The sequence below is a fragment of the Scyliorhinus torazame genome, chromosome 22 (genome assembly GCF_047496885.1).
Source record: "Scyliorhinus torazame isolate Kashiwa2021f chromosome 22, sScyTor2.1, whole genome shotgun sequence".
NCBI classification, from domain to species: Eukaryota; Metazoa; Chordata; class Chondrichthyes; order Carcharhiniformes; family Scyliorhinidae; genus Scyliorhinus; species Scyliorhinus torazame.
Genome location: NC_092728.1, coordinates 113,575,808 through 113,596,730, shown reverse-complemented (window position 1 = coordinate 113,596,730; position 20,923 = coordinate 113,575,808). Strand labels below are relative to the sequence as shown.

Genomic DNA, 20,923 nt, shown 5'->3' with positions numbered 1-20,923 from the left:
CATTGTCTGAATTTCAAAACCACATCACCAGTGACACCTGGGAGGCCCAAAAGGTGAGTGGAGTCCTGGTCCCATAGATCCCACATTGGGAGTGCCTCTGTCCACTCGTTCTGACAGACAGTTCATCAAACTTCGAGTGCAATAAAAATTAATGAAGTGCGATGGATGTTGCAATTTCACATGTATTGTGTACTGTGCACTGATACTCTGTGAACGGGCACTGTGTACTGATACTCTGTGAACGGGCACTGTGTACTGATACTCTGAGAATGGGCACTGTGTACTGATACTCTGAGAACGGGCACTGTGTACTGATACTCTGTGAACGGGCACTGTGTACTGATACTCTGAGAACGGGCACTGTGTACTGATACTCTGTGAACGGGCACTGTGTACTGATACTCTGAGAATGGGCACTGTGTACTGATACTCTGAGAATGGGCACTGTGTACTGATACTCTGAGAACGGGCACTGTGTACAGATACTCTGTGAACGGGCACTGTGTACTGATACTCTGTGAACGGGCACTGTGTACTGATACTCTGTGAAGGGGCACTGTGTACTGATACTCTGAGAATGGGCACTGTGTACTGATACTCTGTGAACGGGCACTGTGTACTGATACTCTGTGAATGGGCACTGTGTGCTGATACTCTGTGAACGGGCACTGTGTACTGATACTCTGAGAATGGGCACTGTGTACTGATACTCTGTGAACGGGCACTGTGTACTGATACTCTGTGAACGGGCACTGTGTACTGATACTCTGTGAACGGGCACTGTGTACTGATACTCTGTGAACGGGCACTGTGTACTGATACTCTGTGAAGGGGCACTGTGTACTGATACTCTGTGAATGGGCACTGTGTACTGATACTCTGTGAACGGGCACTGTGTACTAATACTCTGTGAAGGGGCACTGTGTACTGATACTCTGTGAAGGGGCACTGTGTACTAATACTCTGTGAAGGGGCACTGTGGACTAATACTCTGAGAACGGGCACTGTGCACTGATACTCTGAGAACGGGCACTGTGCACTGATACTCTGTGAAGGGGCACTGTACTGATACTCTGAGAACGGTCACTGTGTACTGATACTCTGTGAATCGGCACTGTATAGAACATAGAACATAGAACGATACAGCGGAGTACAGGCCCTTCGGCCCACGAATCTGCACCAAAACAAAAGCCATCTAACCTACACTATGCCATTATCATTCATATGTTTATCCAATAAACTTTTAAATGCCCTCAGTGTTAGCGAGTTCACTACTGTTGCAGGTAGGGCATTCCACGGCCTCACTACTCTTTGCGTAAAGAACCTACCTCTGACCTCTGTCCTATATCTATTACCCCTCAGTTTAAAGCTATGTCCCCTCGTGCCAGCCATTTCCATCCGCGGGAGAAGGCTCTCACTGTCCACCCTATCTAACCCCCTGATCATTTTGTATGCCTCTATTAAGTCTCCTCTTAACCTTCTTCTCTCCAACGAAAACAACCTCAAGTCCATCAGCCTTTCCTCATAAGATTTTCCCTCCATACCAGGCAACATCCTGGTAAATCTCCTCTGCACCCGCTCCAAAGCCTCCACGTCCTTCCTATAATGCGGTGACCAGAACTGTACGCAATACTCCAAATGCGGCCATACCAGAGTTTTGTACAGCTGCAACATGACCTCCTGACTCCGGAACTCAATCCCTCTACCAATAAAGGCCAACACTCCATAGGCCTTCTTCACAACCCTATCAACCTGGGTGGCAACTTTCAGGGATCTATGTACATGGACACCTAGATCCCTCTGCTCATCCACACTTCCAAGCACTTTACCATTAGCCAAATATTCCGCATTCCTGTTATTCCTTCCAAAGTGAATCACCTCACACTTCTCTACATTAAACTCCATTTGCCACCTCTCAGCCCAGCTCTGCAGCTTATCTATATCCCTCTGTAACCTGCTACATCCTTCCACACTGTCGACAACACCACCGACTTTAGTATCGTCTGCAAATTTACTCACCCACCCTTCTGCGCCTTCCTCTAGGTCATTGATAAAAATGACAAACAGCAACGGCCCCAGAACAGATCCTTGTGGTACTCCACTTGTGACTGTACTCCATTCTGAAGATTTCCCATCAACCACCACCCTCTGTCTTCTTTCAGCTAGCCAATTTCTGATCCACATCTCTAAATCTCCCTCAATCCCCAGCCTCCGTATTTTCTGTAATAGCCTACCGCGGGGAACCTTATCAAACGCTTTACTGAAATCCATATACACCACATCAACTGCTCTACCCTCGTCTACCTGTTCAGTCACCTTCTCAAAGAACTCGATAAGGTTTGTGAGGCATGACCTACCCTTCACAAAGCCATGCTGACTATCCCTGATCATATTATTCCTATCTAGATGATTATAAATCTTGTCTCTTATAATCCCCTCCAAGACTTTACCCACTACAGACGTGAGGCTCACCGGTCTATAGTTGCCGGGGTTGTCTCTGCTCCCCTTTTTGAACAAAGGGACCACATTTGCTATCCTCCAGTCCTCTGGCACTATTCCTGTAGCCAATGATGACATAAAAATCAAAGCCAAAGGTCCAGCAATCTCTTCCCTGGCCTCCCAGAGAATCCTAGGATAAATCCCATCAGGCCCCGGGGACTTATCTATTTTCAGCCTGTCCAGAATTGCCAACACCTCTTCCCTACGTACCTCAATGCCATCTATTCTAATAGCCAGGGTCTCAGCATTCTCCTCCACAACATTATCCTTTTCCAGAATGAATACTGACGAAAAATATTCATTTAGTATCTCTCCTATCTCTTCAGACTCCACACACAACTTCCCATCCCTGTCCTTGACTGGTCCTACTCTTTCCCTAGTCATTCGCTTATTCCTGACATACCTATAGAAAGCTTTTGGGTTTTCCTTGATCCTACCTGCCAAATACTTCTCATGTCCCCTCCTTGCTCGTCTTAGCTCTCTCTTTAGATCCTTCCTCGCTACCGTGTAACTATCCATCGCCCCAACTGAAACTTCACACCTCATCTTCACATAGGCCTCCTTCTTCCTCTTAACAAGAGATTCCACTTCTTTGGTAAACCACAGTTCCCTCGCTCTACGCCTTCCTCCCTGCCTGACCGGTACATATTTATCAAGAACACGCAGTAGCTGATCCTTGAACAAGCTCCACTTATCCAGTGTGCCCAACACTTGCAGCCTACTGCTCCACCTTATCCCCCCCAAGTCACGTCTAATGGCATCATAATTGCCCTTCCCCCAGCTATAACTCTTGCCCTGCGGTGTATACTTATCCCTTTCTATCATTAACGTAAACGTCACCGAATTGTGGTCACTGTCCCCAAAGTGCTCTCCTACCTCCAAATCCAACACCTGGCCTGGTTCATTACCCAAAACCAAATCCAACGTGGCCTCGCCTCTTGTTGGCCTGTCAACATATTGTGTCAGGAAACCCTCCTGCACACACTGTACAAAAAACGACCCATCTAATGTACTCGAACTATATCTTTTCCAGTCAATATTTGGAAAGTTAAAGTCTCCCATAATAACTACCCTGTTACTTTCGGTCTTATCCAGGATCATCCTTGCCAACCTTTCCTCTACATCCCTAGAACTATTTGGAGGCCTATAGAAGACTCCCAACAGTGTGACCTCTCCTTTCATTTTTTCAACCTCAGCCCATACTACCTCGGAAGATGAGTCCCCATCTAGCATCCTCTCCGCCACGGTAATACTGCTCTTGACTAGCAGCGCCACACCTCCCCCTCTTTTGCCTCCTTCTCTGAGCTTACTAAAACACCTAAACCCCGGAACCTGCAACATCCATTCCTGTCCCTGCTCTATCCATGTCTCCGAAATGGCCACAACATCGAAGTCCGAGGTACCAAGCCATGCTGCCAGTTCCCCTACCTTATTCCGTATACTCCTGGCATTGAAATAGACACACTTCAAACCACCTACCGGAACACTGGCCCCCTCCTACGACGTTGAATCTGTGCTCCTGACCTCTATACTCTCATTCTCCCTTACCCTAAAACTACAATCCAGGTTCCCATGCCCCTGCTGCATTAGTTTAAACCCCCCCAAAGAGCACTAACAAATCTCCCCCCCAGGATATTGTGCCCCTCAGGTTCAGATGCAGATCATCCTGTCTGTAGAGGTCACACCTTCCCCAGAAAGAGCCCCAGTTATCCAGAAATCAGTGAAGGGGCACTGTGTGCTGATACTCTGTGAAGGGGCACTGTGTGCTGATACTCTGAGAACGGGCACTGTGTACTGATACTCTGTGAACGGGCACTGTGTACTGATACTCTGAGAATGGGCACTGTGTACTGATACTCTGAGAACGGGCACTGTGTACTGATACTCTGAGAACAGGCACTGTGTACTGATACTCTGTGAACGGGCACTGTGTACTGATACTCTGTGAACAGGCACATGTACTGATACTCTGAGAACGGGCACTGTGTACTGATACTCTGAGAACGGGCACTGTGTACTGATACTCTGTGAAGGGGCATTGTGTACTGATACTCTGAGAACGGGCACTGTGTACTGATACTCTGAGACCGGGCACTGTGTACTGATACTCTGTGAACGGGCACTGTGTACAGATACTCTGAGAACGGGCACTGTGGACTGATACTCTGAGAACAGGCACTGTGTACTGATAATCTGTGAACGGGCACTGTGTACTGATACTCTGAGAACGGACAGTGTGTACTGATACTCTGAGAACGGGCACTGTGTACTGATACTCTGAGAACGGGCACTGTGTACTAATAATCTCTGAACGGACACTGTGTACTGATACTCTTGAGAACGGGCACTGTGTCCTAATACTCTGTGAACGGGCACTGTGTACTGATACTCTGAGAACGGGCACTGTGTGCTGATACTCTGAGAACGGCCACAATGTACTGATACTCTGTGAAGGGGCACTGTGTACTGATACTCTGAGAACGGGCACTGTGTGCTGATACTCTGAGAACGGCCACAATGTACTGATACTCTGTGAAGGGGCACTGTGTACTGATACTCTGAGAACGGGCACTGTGTACTGATACTCTGAGAACGGGCACTGTGTACTGATGCTCTGAGAACGGGCATTGTGTACTGATACTCTGAGAACGGGCACTGTGTGCTGATACTCTGAGAACGGGCATTCTGTACTGATACTCTGTGAAGGGGCACTGTGTACTGATACTCTGAGAATGGGCACTGTGTACTGATACTCTGAGAACGGGCACTGTGTACTGATACTCTGAGAACGGGCACTGTGTACTGATACTCTGTGAAGGGGCACTGTGTACTGATACGCTGAGAACGGGCACTGTATACTGATACTCTGAGAACGGGCACTGTGTACTGATACTCTGAGAACGGGCACTGTGTACTGATACTCTGAGAACGGGCACTGTGTACTGATACTCTGAGAACGGGCACTGTGGACTGATACTCTGAGAACGGGCACTGTGTACTGATACTCTGGGAACGGGCACTGTGTACTGATACTCTGAGAACGGGCACTGTGTACTGATACTCTGAGAACGGGCACTGTGTACTGATACTCTGTGAACGGGCACTGTGTACTGATACTCTGAGAACGGGCACTGTGTACTGATACTCTGAGAACGGGCATTGGTAATGATACTCTGAGAACGGGCACTGTGTGCTGATACTCTGAGAACGGGTACTGTGTGCTGATACTCTGAGAACGGGCACTTTGTACTGATACTTTGTGAAGGGGCACTGTGTACTGATACTCTGAGAACGGGCACTGTGTACTGATAATCTGAGAACGGGCACTGTGTACTGATACTCTGTGAACGGGCACTGTGTACTGATACTGTGTGAACGGACACTGTGTACTGATACTCTGAGAATGGGCACTGTGTACTGATACTCTGAGAACGGGCACTGTGTACTGATACTCTGTGAAGGGGCACTGTGTACTGATACTCTGAGAACGGGCACTGTGTGCTGATACTTTGAGAACGGGCACTGTGTACTGATACTCTGTGAAGGGGCACTGTGTACTGATACTCTGAGAGGGGGCACTGTGAACTGATACTCTGTGAACGGACACTGTGTACTGATACTCTGAGAATGGGCACTGTGTACTGATACTCTGAGAACGGGCACTGTGTACTGATACTCTGAGAACGGGCGCTGTGTACTGATACTCTGAGGACGGGCACTGTGTACTGATACTCTGTGAACGGGCACTGTGTACTGATACTCTGAGAACGGGCACTGTGTACTGATACTCTGCGAACGGACACTGTGTACTGATACTCTGAGAACGTGCACTGTGTACTGATACTCTGAGAACGGGCACTGTGTACTGATGCTCTGAGAACGGGCACTGTGTACTGATACTCTGAGAACGGGCACTGTGTGCTGATACTCTGAGAACGGGCACTGTGTACTGATACTCTGAGAACGGGCACTGTGTACTGATACTCTGAGAACGGGCACTGTGTACTGATACTCTGTGAAGGGGCACTGTGTACTGATACGCTGAGAACGGGCACTGTGTACTGACACTCTGAGAACGGGCACTGTGTACTGATACTCTGAGAACGGGCACTGTGTACTGATACTCTGAGAACGGGCACTGTGTACTGATACTCTGGGAACGGGCACTGTGTACTGATACTCTGAGAAGGGGCACTGTGTACTGATACTCTGAGAACGGGCACTGTGGACTGATACTCTGGGAATGGGCACTGTGTACTGATACTCTGAGAACGGGCACTGTGTACTAATACTCTGTGAACGGGCACTGTGTACTGATACTCTGTGAAGGGGCACTGTGTACTGATACTCTGTGAACGGGCACTGTGTACTGATACTCTGAGAACGGGCACTGTGTACTGATACTCTGTGAACGGGCACTGTGTACTGATACTCTGAGAACGGGCACTGTGTACTAATACTCTGTGAACGGGCACTGTGTACTGATACTCTGTGAACGGACACTGTGTACTGATACTCTGAGAACGGGCACTGTGTACTGATACTCTGAGAACGGGCACTGTGTACTGATACTCTGTGAACGGACACTGTGTACTGATACTCTGAGAATGGGCACTGTGTACTGATACTCTGTGAAGGGGCACTGTGTGCTGATACTCTGTGAACGGACACTGTGTACTGATACTCTGTGAACGGGCACTGTGTACTGATACTCTGTGAAGGGGCACTGTGTGCTGATTCTCTGAGAACGGGCACTGTGTACTGATACTCTGAGAACGGGCACTGTGTACAGATACTCTGTGAAGGGGCACTGTATACTGATACTCTGTGAAGGGGCACTGTGTGCTGATACTCTGAGAACGGGCACTGTGTACTGATACTCTGTGAAGGGACACTGTGTACTGATACTCTGAGAACGGGCACTGTGTACTGATACTCTGAGAACGGGCACTGTGTACTGATACTCTGTGAACGGGCACTGCGTACCGATACTCTGAGAACGGGCACTGTGTACTGATACTCTGAGAACGGGCACTGTGTACTGATACTCTGAGAACGGGCACTGTGTACTGATACTCTGAGAACGGGCACTGTGTACTGATACTCTGTACTCTGTGAACGGGCACTGTGTACTGATACTCTGTGAACAGGCACGTGTGCTGATACTCTGAGAACGGGCACTGTGTACTGATACTCTGTGAAGGGGCATTGTGTACTGATACTCTGAGAACGGGCACTGTGTACTGATACTCTGAGAACGGGCACTGTGTACTGATACTCTGAGAACGGGCACTGTGTACTGATACTCTGACAACGGGCACTGTGGACTGATACACTGAGAACAGGCACTGTGTACTGATAATCTGTGAATGGGCACTGTGTACTGATACTCTGAGAACGGACAGTGTGTACTGATACTCTGAGAACGGGCACTGTGTACTGATACTCTGAGAACGGGCACTGTGTACTAATACTCTGTCAACGGACACTGTGTACTGATAATCTTGAGAACGGGCACTGTGTCCTAATACTCTGTGAACGGGCACTGTGTACTGATACTCTGAGAACGGGCACTGTGGGCTGATACTCTGAGAATGGCCACTTTGTACTGATACTCTGTGAAGGGGCACTGTGTACTGATACTCTGAGAACGGGCACTGTGTACTGATACTCTGAGAACGGGCACTGTGTACTGATGCTCTGAGAATGGGCACTGTGTGCTGATACTCTGAGAACGGGCACTGTGTACTGATACTCTGTGAAGGGGCACTGTGTACTGATACTCTGAGAATGGGCACTGTGTACTGATATTCTGAGAACGGGCACTGTGTACTGATACTCTGAGAACGGGCACTGTGTACTGATACTCTGAGAACGGGCACTGTGTACTGGTACTCTGAGAACGGGCACTGTGTACTGATACTCTGAGAACTGGCACTGTGTACTGATACTCTGAGAACGGGCACTGTGTACTGATACTCTGTCAACGGACACTGTGTACTGATAATCTTGAGAACGGGCACTGTGTCCTAATACTCTGTGAACGGGCACTGTGTACTGATACTCTGAGAACGGGCACTGTGGGCTGATACTCTGAGAATGGCCACTTTGTACTGATACTCTGTGAAGGGGCACTGTGTACTGATACTCTGAGAACGGGCACTGTGTACTGATACTCTGAGAACGGGCACTGTGTACTGATGCTCTGAGAATGGGCACTGTGTGCTGATACTCTGAGAACGGGCACTGTGTACTGATACTCTGTGAAGGGGCACTGTGTACTGATACTCTGAGAATGGGCACTGTGTACTGATATTCTGAGAACGGGCACTGTGTACTGATACTCTGAGAACGGGCACTGTGTACTGATACTCTGAGAACGGGCACTGTGTACTGATACTCTGAGAACTGGCACTGTGTACTGATACTCTGAGAACGGGCACTGTGTACTGATACTCTGTGAAGGGGCACTGTGTACTGATACTCTGTGAACGGGCACTGTGTACTGATACTCTGAGAACGGGCACTGTGTACTGATACTCTGTGAACGGGCACTGTGTACTGATACTCTGTGAACGGACACTGTGTACTGATACTCTGTGAACGGGCACTGTGTACTGATACTCTGTGAAGGGGCACTGTGTGCTGATACTCTGAGAACGGGCACTGTGTACTGATACTCTGAGAACGGGCACTGTGTACTAATACTCTGTGAACGGGCACTGTGTACTGATACTCTGTGAACGGACACTGTGTACTGATACTCTGAGAACGGGCACTGTGTACTGATACTCTGAGAACGGGCACTGTGTACTGATACTCTGTGAACGGACACTGTGTACTGATACTCTGAGAATGGGCACTGTGTACTGATACTCTGTGAAGGGGCACTGTGTGCTGATACTCTGTGAACGGACACTGTGTACTGATACTCTGTGAACGGTCACTGTGTACTGATACTCTGTGAAGGGGCACTGTGTGCTGATTCTCTGAGAACGGGCACTGTGTACTGATACTCTGAGAACGGGCACTGTGTACAGATACTCTGTGAAGGGGCACTGTATACTGATACTCTGTGAAGGGGCACTGTGTGCTGATACTCTGAGAACGGGCACTGTGTACTGATACTCTGTGAAGGGACACTGTGTACTGATACTCTGAGAACGGGCACTGTGTACTGATACTCTGAGAACGGGCACTGTGTACTGATACTCTGTGAACGGGCACTGCGTACCGATACTCTGAGAACGGGCACTGTGCACTGATACTCTGAGAACGGGCACTGTGTACTGATACTCTGAGAACGGGCACTGTGTACTGATACTCTGAGAACGGGCACTGTGTACTGATACTCTGTACTCTGTGAACGGGCACTGTGTACTGATACTCTGTGAACAGGCACGTGTGCTGATACTCTGAGAACGGGCACTGTGTACTGATACTCTGTGAAGGGGCATTGTGTACTGATACTCTGAGAACGGGCACTGTGTACTGATACTCTGAGAACGGGCACTGTGTACTGATACTCTGAGAACGGGCACTGTGTACTGATACTCTGACAACGGGCACTGTGGACTGATACACTGAGAACAGGCACTGTGTACTGATAATCTGTGAATGGGCACTGTGTACTGATACTCTGAGAACGGACAGTGTGTACTGATACTCTGAGAACGGGCACTGTGTACTGATACTCTGAGAACGGGCACTGTGTACTAATACTCTGTGAACGGACACTGTGTACTGATAATCTTGAGAACGGGCACTGTGTCCTAATACTCTGTGAACGGGCACTGTGTACTGATACTCTGAGAACGGGCACTGTGGGCTGATACTCTGAGAATGGCCACTTTGTACTGATACTCTGTGAAGGGGCACTGTGTACTGATACTCTGAGAACGGGCACTGTGTACTGATACTCTGAGAACGGGCACTGTGTACTGATGCTCTGAGAATGGGCACTGTGTGCTGATACTCTGAGAACGGGCACTGTGTACTGATACTCTGTGAAGGGGCACTGTGTACTGATACTCTGAGAATGGGCACTGTGTACTGATATTCTGAGAACGGGCACTGTGTACTGATACTCTGAGAACGGGCACTGTGTACTGATACTCTGTGAAGGGGCACTGTGTACTGGTACTCTGAGAACGGGCACTGTGTACTGATACTCTGAGAACGGGCACTGTGTACTGGTACTCTGAGAACGGGCACTGTGTACTGATACTCTGAGAACTGGCACTGTGTACTGATACTCTGAGAACGGGCACTGTGTACTGATACTCTGTGAAGGGGCACTGTGTACTGATACGCTGAGAACGGGCACTGTGTACTGATACTCTGAGAACGGGCACTGTGTACTGATACTCTGAGAACGGGCACTGTGTACTGATACTCTGAGAACGGGCACTGTGTACTGATACTCTGGGAACGGGTACTGTGTACTGATACTCTGAGAACGGGCACTGTGTACTGATACTCTGAGAACGGGCACTGTGGACTGATACTCTGGGAACGGGCACTGTGTACTGATACTCTGAGAACGGGCACTGTGTACTAATACTCTGTGAACGGGCACTGTGTACTGATACTCTGTGAAGGGGCACTGTGTACTGATACTCTGTGAACGGGCACTGTGTACTGATACTCTGAGAACGGGCACTGTGTACTGATACTCTGTGAACGGGCACTGTGTACTGATACTCTGAGAACGGGCACTGTGTACTGATACTCTGTGAACGGGCACTGTGTACTGATACTCTGTGAACGGACACTGTGTACTGATACTCTGTGAACGGGCACTGTGTACTGATACTCTGTGAAGGGGCACTGTGTGCTGATACTCTGAGAACGGGCACTGTGTACTGATACTCTGAGAACGGGCACTGTGTACAGATACTCTGTGAAGGGGCACTGTATACTGATACTCTGTGAAGGGGCACTGTGTGCTGATACTCTGAGAACGGGCACTGGGTACTGATACTCTGTGAAGGGGCACTGTGTACTGATACTCTGAGAACGGGCACTGTGTACTGATACTCTGTGAACGGGCACTGTGTACTGATACTCTGAGAATGGGCACTGTGTACTGATACTCTGAGAACGGGCACTGTGTACTGATACTCTGAGAACGGGCACTGTGTACTGATAATCTGTGAACGGGCACTGTGTACTGATACTCTGTGAACAGGCACGTGTGCTGATACTCTGAGAACGGGCACTGTGTACTGATACTCTGAGAACGGGCACTGTGTACTGATACTCTGTGAAGGGGCATTGTGTACTGATACTCTGAGAACGGGCACTGTGTACTGATACTCTCAGAACGGGCACTGTGTACTGATACTCTGTGAACGGGCACTGTGTACTGATACTCTGAGAACGGGCACTGTGGACTGATACTCTGAGAACGGGCACTGTGTACTGATACTCTGTGAACGGGCACTGTGTACTGATACTCTGAGAACGGGCACTGTGTACTGATACTCTGAGAACGGGCATTGGTACTGATACTCTGAGAACGGGCACTGTGTACTGATACTCTGAGAACGGGCACTGTGTACTGATACTCTGAGAACGGGCACTGTGTACTGATGCTCTGAGAACGGGCACTGTGTACTGATACTCTGAGAACGGGCACTGTGTGCTGATACTCTGAGAACGGGCACTCTGTACTGATACTCTGTGAAGGGGCACTGTGTACTGATACTCTGAGAATGGGCACTGTGTATTGATACTCTGAGAACGGGCACTGTGTGCTGATACTCTGAGAACAGGCACTGTGTACTGATACTCTGTGAAGGGGCACTGTGTACTGATACGCTGAGAACGGGCACTGTGTACTGATACTCTGAGAACGGGCACTGTGTACTGATACTCTGAGAACGGGCACTGTGTACTGATACTCTGAGAACGGGCACTGTGTACTGATACACTGGGAACGGGCACTGTGTACTGATACTCTGAGAACGGGCACTGTGTACTGATACTCTGAGAATGGGCACTGTGGACTGATACTCTGAGAACGGGCACTGTGTACTGATACTCTGGGAACGGGCACTGTGTACTGATACTCTGAGAATGGGCACTGTGTCCTGATACTCTGAGAACGGGCATTGGTACTGATACTCTGTGAACGGGCACTGTGTGCTGATACTCTGAGAACGGGCACTGTGTGCTGATACTCTGAGAACGGGCACTTAGTACTGATACTTTGTGAAGGGGCACTGTGTACTGATACTCTGAGAACGGGCACTGTGTACTGATAATCTGCGAACGGGCACTGTGTATTGATACTCTGTGAAGGAGCACTGTGTAGTGATACTCTGTGAAGGGGCACTGTGTACTGATACTCTGTGAAGGGGCACTGTGTACTGATACTCTGAGAATGGGCACTGTGTACTGATATTCTGAGAACGGGCACTGTGTACTGATACTCTGAGAACGGGCACTGTGTACTGATACTCTGTGAAGGGGCACTGTGTACTGATACGCTGAGAACGGGCACTGTGTACTGATACTCTGTGAACGGGCACTGTGTACTGATACTCTGAGAACGGGCACTGTGTATTGATACTCTGAGAACGGACACTGTGTACTGATACTCTGGGAACGGGCACTGTGTACTGATACTCTGTGAAGGGGCACTGTGTACTGATACTCTGAGAAAGGGCACTGTGAACTGATACTCTGTGAACGGACACTGTGTACTGATACTCTGAGAATGGGCACTGTGTACTGATACTCTGAGAACGGGCACTGTGTACTGATAATCTGTGAAGGGGCACTGTGTACTGAAACTCTGCGAACGGGAACTGTGTACTGGTACTCTGAGAACGGGCACTGTGTACTGATACTCTGAGAACGGGCACTGTGTACTGGTACTCTGAGAACGGGCACTGTGTACTGATTACTCTGAGAACGGGCACTGTGTACTGATACTCTGAGAACGGGCGCTGTGTACTGATACTCTGAGAACGGGCACTGTGTACTGATACTCTGTGAACGGGCACTGTGTACTGATACTCTGAGAACGGGCACTGTGTACTGATACTCTGAGAACGGGCACTGTGTACTGATGCTCTGAGAACGGGCACTGTGTACTGATTCTCTGAGAACGGGCACTGTGTGCTGATACTCTGAGAACGGGCACTGTGTACTGATACTCTGAGAACTGGCACTGTGTACTGATACTCTGAGAACGGGCACTGTGTACTGATACTCTGTGAAGGGGCACTGTGTACTGATACGCTGAGAACGGGCACTGTGTACTGATACTCTGAGAACGGGCACTGTGTACTGATACTCTGAGAACGGGCACTGTGTACTGATACTCTGAGAACGGGCACTGTGTACTGATACTCTGGGAACGGGTACTGTGTACTGATACTCTGAGAACGGGCACTGTGTACTGATACTCTGAGAACGGGCACTGTGGACTGATACTCTGGGAACGGGCACTGTGTACTGATACTCTGAGAACGGGCACTGTGTACTAATACTCTGTGAACGGGCACTGTGTACTGATACTCTGTGAAGGGGCACTGTGTACTGATACTCTGTGAACGGGCACTGTGTACTGATACTCTGAGAACGGGCACTGTGTACTGATACTCTGTGAACGGGCACTGTGTACTGATACTCTGAGAACGGGCACTGTGTACTGATACTCTGTGAACGGGCACTGTGTACTGATACTCTGTGAACGGACACTGTGTACTGATACTCTGAGAACGGGCACTGTGTACTGATACTCTGAGAACTGGCACTGTGTACTGATACTCTGAGAACGGGCACTGTGTACTGATACTCTGTGAAGGGGCACTGTGTACTGATACTCTGTGAACGGGCACTGTGTACTGATACTCTGAGAACGGGCACTGTGTACTGATACTCTGTGAACGGGCACTGTGTACTGATACTCTGTGAACGGACACTGTGTACTGATACTCTGTGAACGGGCACTGTGTACTGATACTCTGTGAAGGGGCACTGTGTGCTGATACTCTGAGAACGGGCACTGTGTACTGATACTCTGAGAACGGGCACTGTGTACTAATACTCTGTGAACGGGCACTGTGTACTGATACTCTGTGAACGGACACTGTGTACTGATACTCTGAGAACGGGCACTGTGTACTGATACTCTGAGAACGGGCACTGTGTACTGATACTCTGTGAACGGACACTGTGTACTGATACTCTGAGAATGGGCACTGTGTACTGATACTCTGTGAAGGGGCACTGTGTGCTGATACTCTGTGAACGGACACTGTGTACTGATACTCTGTGAACGGTCACTGTGTACTGATACTCTGTGAAGGGGCACTGTGTGCTGATTCTCTGAGAACGGGCACTGTGTACTGATACTCTGAGAACGGGCACTGTGTACAGATACTCTGTGAAGGGGCACTGTATACTGATACTCTGTGAAGGGGCACTGTGTGCTGATACTCTGAGAACGGGCACTGTGTACTGATACTCTGTGAAGGGACACTGTGTACTGATACTCTGAGAACGGGCACTGTGTACTGATACTCTGAGAACGGGCACTGTGTACTGATACTCTGTGAACGGGCACTGCGTACCGATACTCTGAGAACGGGCACTGTGCACTGATACTCTGAGAACGGGCACTGTGTACTGATACTCTGAGAACGGGCACTGTGTACTGATACTCTGAGAACGGGCACTGTGTACTGATACTCTGTACTCTGTGAACGGGCACTGTGTACTGATACTCTGTGAACAGGCACGTGTGCTGATACTCTGAGAACGGGCACTGTGTACTGATACTCTGTGAAGGGGCATTGTGTACTGATACTCTGAGAACGGGCACTGTGTACTGATACTCTGAGAACGGGCACTGTGTACTGATACTCTGAGAACGGGCACTGTGTACTGATACTCTGACAACGGGCACTGTGGACTGATACACTGAGAACAGGCACTGTGTACTGATAATCTGTGAATGGGCACTGTGTACTGATACTCTGAGAACGGACAGTGTGTACTGATACTCTGAGAACGGCCACTGTGTACTGATACTCTGAGAACGGGCACTGTGTACTAATACTCTGTGAACGGACACTGTGTACTGATAATCTTGAGAACGGGCACTGTGTCCTAATACTCTGTGAACGGGCACTGTGTACTGATACTCTGAGAACGGGCACTGTGGGCTGATACTCTGAGAATGGCCACTTTGTACTGATACTCTGTGAAGGGGCACTGTGTACTGATACTCTGAGAACGGGCACTGTGTACTGATACTCTGAGAACGGGCACTGTGTACTGATGCTCTGAGAATGGGCACTGTGTGCTGATACTCTGAGAACGGGCACTGTGTACTGATACTCTGTGAAGGGGCACTGTGTACTGATACTCTGAGAATGGGCACTGTGTACTGATATTCTGAGAACGGGCACTGTGTACTGATACTCTGAGAACGGGCACTGTGTACTGATACTCTGTGAAGGGGCACTGTGAACTGGTACTCTGAGAACGGGCACTGTGTACTGATACTCTGAGAACGGGCACTGTGTACTGGTACTCTGAGAACGGGCACTGTGTACTGATACTCTGAGAACTGGCACTGTGTACTGATACTCTGAGAACGGGCACTGTGTACTGATACTCTGTGAAGGGGCACTGTGTACTGATACGCTGAGAACGGGCACTGTGTACTGATACTCTGAGAACGGGCACTGTGTACTGATACTCTGAGAACGGGCACTGTGTACTGATACTCTGAGAACGGGCACTGTGTACTGATACTCTGGGAACGGGTACTGTGTACTGATACTCTGAGAACGGGCACTGTGTACTGATACTCTGAGAACGGGCACTGTGGACTGATACTCTGGGAACGGGCACTGTGTACTGATACTCTGAGAACGGGCACTGTGTACTAATACTCTGTGAACGGGCACTGTGTACTGATACTCTGTGAAGGGGCACTGTGTACTGATACTCTGTGAACGGGCACTGTGTACTGATACTCTGAGAACGGGCACTGTGTACTGATACTCTGTGAACGGGCACTGTGTACTGATACTCTGAGAACGGGCACTGTGTACTGATACTCTGTGAACGGGCACTGTGTACTGATACTCTGTGAACGGACACTGTGTACTGATACTCTGTGAACGGGCACTGTGTACTGATACTCTGTGAAGGGGCACTGTGTGCTGATACTCTGAGAACGGGCACTGTGTACTGATACTCTGAGAACGGGCACTGTGTACAGATACTCTGTGAAGGGGCACTGTATACTGATACTCTGTGAAGGGGCACTGTGTGCTGATACTCTGAGAACGGGCACTGGGTACTGATACTCTGTGAAGGGGCACTGTGTACTGATACTCTGAGAACGGGCACTGTGTACTGATACTCTGTGAACGGGCACTGTGTACTGATACTCTGAGAATGGGCACTGTGTACTGATACTCTGAGAACGGGCACTGTGTACTGATACTCTGAGAACGGGCACTGTGTACTGATAATCTGTGAACGGGCACTGTGTACTGATACTCTGTGAACAGGCACGTGTGCTGATACTCTGAGAACGGGCACTGTGTACTGATACTCTGAGAACGGGCACTGTGTACTGATACTCTGTGAAGGGGCATTGTGTACTGATACTCTGAGAACGGGCACTGTGTCCTGATACTCTCAGAACGGGCACTGTGTACTGATACTCTGTGAACGGGCACTGTGTACTGATACTCTGAGAACGGGCACTGTGGACTGATACTCTGAGAACGGGCACTGTGTACTGATACTCTGTGAACGGGCACTGTGTACTGATACTCTGAGAACGGGCACTGTGTACTGATACTCTGAGAACGGGCATTGGTACTGATACTCTGAGAACGGGCACTGTGTACTGATACTCTGAGAACGGGCACTGTGTACTGATACTCTGAGAACGGGCACTGTGTACTGATGCTCTGAGAACGGGCACTGTGTACTGATACTCTGAGAACGGGCACTGTGTGCTGATACTCTGAGAACGGGCACTCTGTACTGATACTCTGTGAAGGGGCACTGTGTACTGATACTCTGAGAATGGGCACTGTGTATTGATACTCTGAGAACGGGCACTGTGTGCTGATACTCTGAGAACAGGCACTGTGTACTGATACTCTGTGAAGGGGCACTGTGTACTGATACGCTGAGAACGGGCACTGTGTACTGATACTCTGAGAACGGGCACTGTGTACTGATACTCTGAGAACGGGCACTGTGTACTGATACTCTGAGAACGGGCACTGTGTACTGATACACTGGGAACGGGCACTGTGTACTGATACTCTGAGAACGGGCACTGTGTACTGATACTCTGAGAATGGGCACTGTGGACTGATACTCTGAGAACGGGCACTGTGTACTGATACTCTGGGAACGGGCACTGTGTACTGATACTCTGAGAATGGGCACTGTGTCCTGATACTCTGAGAACGGGCATTGGTACTGATACTCTGTGAACGGGCACTGTGTGCTGATACTCTGAGAACGGGCACTGTGTGCTGATACTCTGAGAACGGGCACTTAGTACTGATACTTTGTGAAGGGGCACTGTGTACTGATACTCTGAGAACGGGCACTGTGTACTGATAATCTGCGAACGGGCACTGTGTATTGATACTCTGTGAAGGAGCACTGTGTAGTGATACTCTGTGAAGGGGCACTGTGTACTGATACTCTGTGAAGGGGCACTGTGTACTGATACTCTGAGAATGGGCACTGTGTACTGATATTCTGAGAACGGGCACTGTGTACTGATACTCTGAGAACGGGCACTGTGTACTGATACTCTGTGAAGGGGCACTGTGTACTGATACGCTGAGAACGGGCACTGTGTACTGATACTCTGTGAACGGGCACTGTGTACTGATACTCTGAGAACGGGCACTGTGTATTGATACTCTGAGAACGGGCACTGTGTACTGATACTCTGGGAACGGGCACTGTGTACTGATACTCTGTGAAGGGGCACTGTGTACTGATACTCTGAGAAAGGGCACTGTGAACTGATACTCTGTGAACGGACACTGTGTACTGATACTCTGAGAATGGGCACTGTGTACTGATACTCTGAGAACGGGCACTGTGTACTGATAATCTGTGAAGGGGCACTGTGTACTGAAACTCTGCGAACGGGAACTGTGTACTGGTACTCTGAGAACGGGCACTGTGTACTGATACTCTGAGAACGGGCACTGTGTACTGGTACTCTGAGAACGGGCACTGTGTACTGATTACTCTGAGAACGGGCACTGTGTACTGATACTCTGAGAACGGGCGCTGTGTACTGATACTCTGAGAACGGGCACTGTGTACTGATACTCTGTGAACGGGCACTGTGTACTGATACTCTGAGAACGGGCACTGTGTACTGATACTCTGAGAACGGGCACTGTGTACTGATGCTCTGAGAACGGGCACTGTGTACTGATTCTCTGAGAACGGGCACTGTGTGCTGATACTCTGAGAACGGGCACTGTGTACTGATACTCTGAGAACTGGCACTGTGTACTGATACTCTGAGAACGGGCACTGTGTACTGATACTCTGTGAAGGGGCACTGTGTACTGATACGCTGAGAACGGGCACTGTGTACTGATACTCTGAGAACGGGCACTGTGTACTGATACTCTGAGAACGGGCACTGTGTACTGATACTCTGAGAACGGGCACTGTGTACTGATACTCTGGGAACGGGTACTGTGTACTGATACTCTGAGAACGGGCACTGTGTACTGATACTCTGAGAACGGGCACTGTGGACTGATACTCTGGGAACGGGCACTGTGTACTGATACTCTGAGAACGGGCACTGTGTACTAATACTCTGTGAACGGGCACTGTGTACTGATACTCTGTGAAGGGGCACTGTGTACTGATACTCTGTGAACGGGCACTGTGTACTGATACTCTGAGAACGGGCACTGTGTACTGATACTCTGTGAACGGGCACTGTGTACTGATACTCTGAGAACGGGCACTGTGTACTGATACTCTGTGAACGGGCACTGTGTACTGATACTCTGTGAACGGACACTGTGTACTGATACTCTGTGAACGGGCACTGTGTACTGATACTCTGTGAAGGGGCACTGTGTACTGATACTCTGAGAACGGGCACTGTGTACTGATACTCTGTGAATGGGCACTGTGTGCGGATACTCTGAGAACGGGCACTGTGTACTGATACTCTGTGAACGGGCACTGTGTACTGATACTCTGTGAACGGACACTGTGTACTGATACTCTGAGAACGGGCACTGTGTACAGATACTCTGTGAAGGGGCACTGTATACTGACACTCTGTGAAGGGGCACTGTGTGCTGATACTCTGAGAACGGGCACTGGGTACTGATACTCTGTGAAGGGGCACTGTGTACTGATACTCTGAGAACGGGCACTGTGTACTGATACTCTGAGAATGGGCACTGTGTACTGATACTCTGTGAACGGGCACTGTGTACTGATACTCTGAGAATGGGCACTGTGTACTGATACTCTGAGAACGGGCACTGTGTACTGATACTCTGAGAACGGGCACTGTGTACTGATACTCTGTGAACGGGCACTGTGTACTGATACTCTGTGAACAGGCACGTGTACTGATACTCTGAGAACGGGCACTGTGTACTGATACTCTGAGAACGGGCACTGTGTACTGATACTCTGTGAAGGGGCATTGTGTACTGATACTCTGAGAACGGGCACTGTGTACTGATACTCTGTGAACGGGCACTGTGTACTGATACTCTGAGAACGGGCACTGTGGACTGATACTCTGAGAACAGGCACTGTGTACTGATAATCTGTGAACGGGCACTGTGTACAGATACTCTGAGAATGGACAGTGTGTACTGATACTCTGAGAACGGGCACTGTGTACAGATACTCTGAGAACGGGCACTGTGTACTAATACTCTGTGAACGGACACTGTGTACTGATAATCTTGAGAACGGGCACTGTGTCCTAATACTCTGTGAACTGTCACTGTGTACTGATACTCTGAGAACGGGCACTGTGTGCTGATACTCTGAGAACGGCCACATTGTACTGATACTCTGTGAATGGGCACTGTGTGCGGATACTCTGAGAACGGGCACTGTGTACTGATACTCTGTGAACGGGCACTGTGTACTGATACTCTGTGAACGGACACTGTGTACTGATACTCTGAGAACGGGCACTGTGTACAGATACTCTGTGAAGGGGCACTGTATACTGATACTCTGTGAAGGGGCACTGTGTGCTGATACTCTGAGAACGGGCACTGGGTACTGATACTCTGTGAAGGGGCACTGTGTACTGATACTCTGAGAACGGGCACTGTGTACTGATACTCTGAGAATGGGCACTGTGTACTGATACTCTGTGAACGGGCACTGTGTACTGATACTC

The 20,923-nt window shown here is 49.2% G+C and overlaps 1 long non-coding RNA gene across 1 annotated transcript in view; it reads right to left on the bottom strand.

Annotated features, from left to right (window-relative positions):
- Nucleotides 1–20,923, bottom strand: part of LOC140399381 (uncharacterized) — a 142,106-nt gene that overhangs the window by 43,790 nt on the left and 77,393 nt on the right. The window lies entirely within an intron of this gene.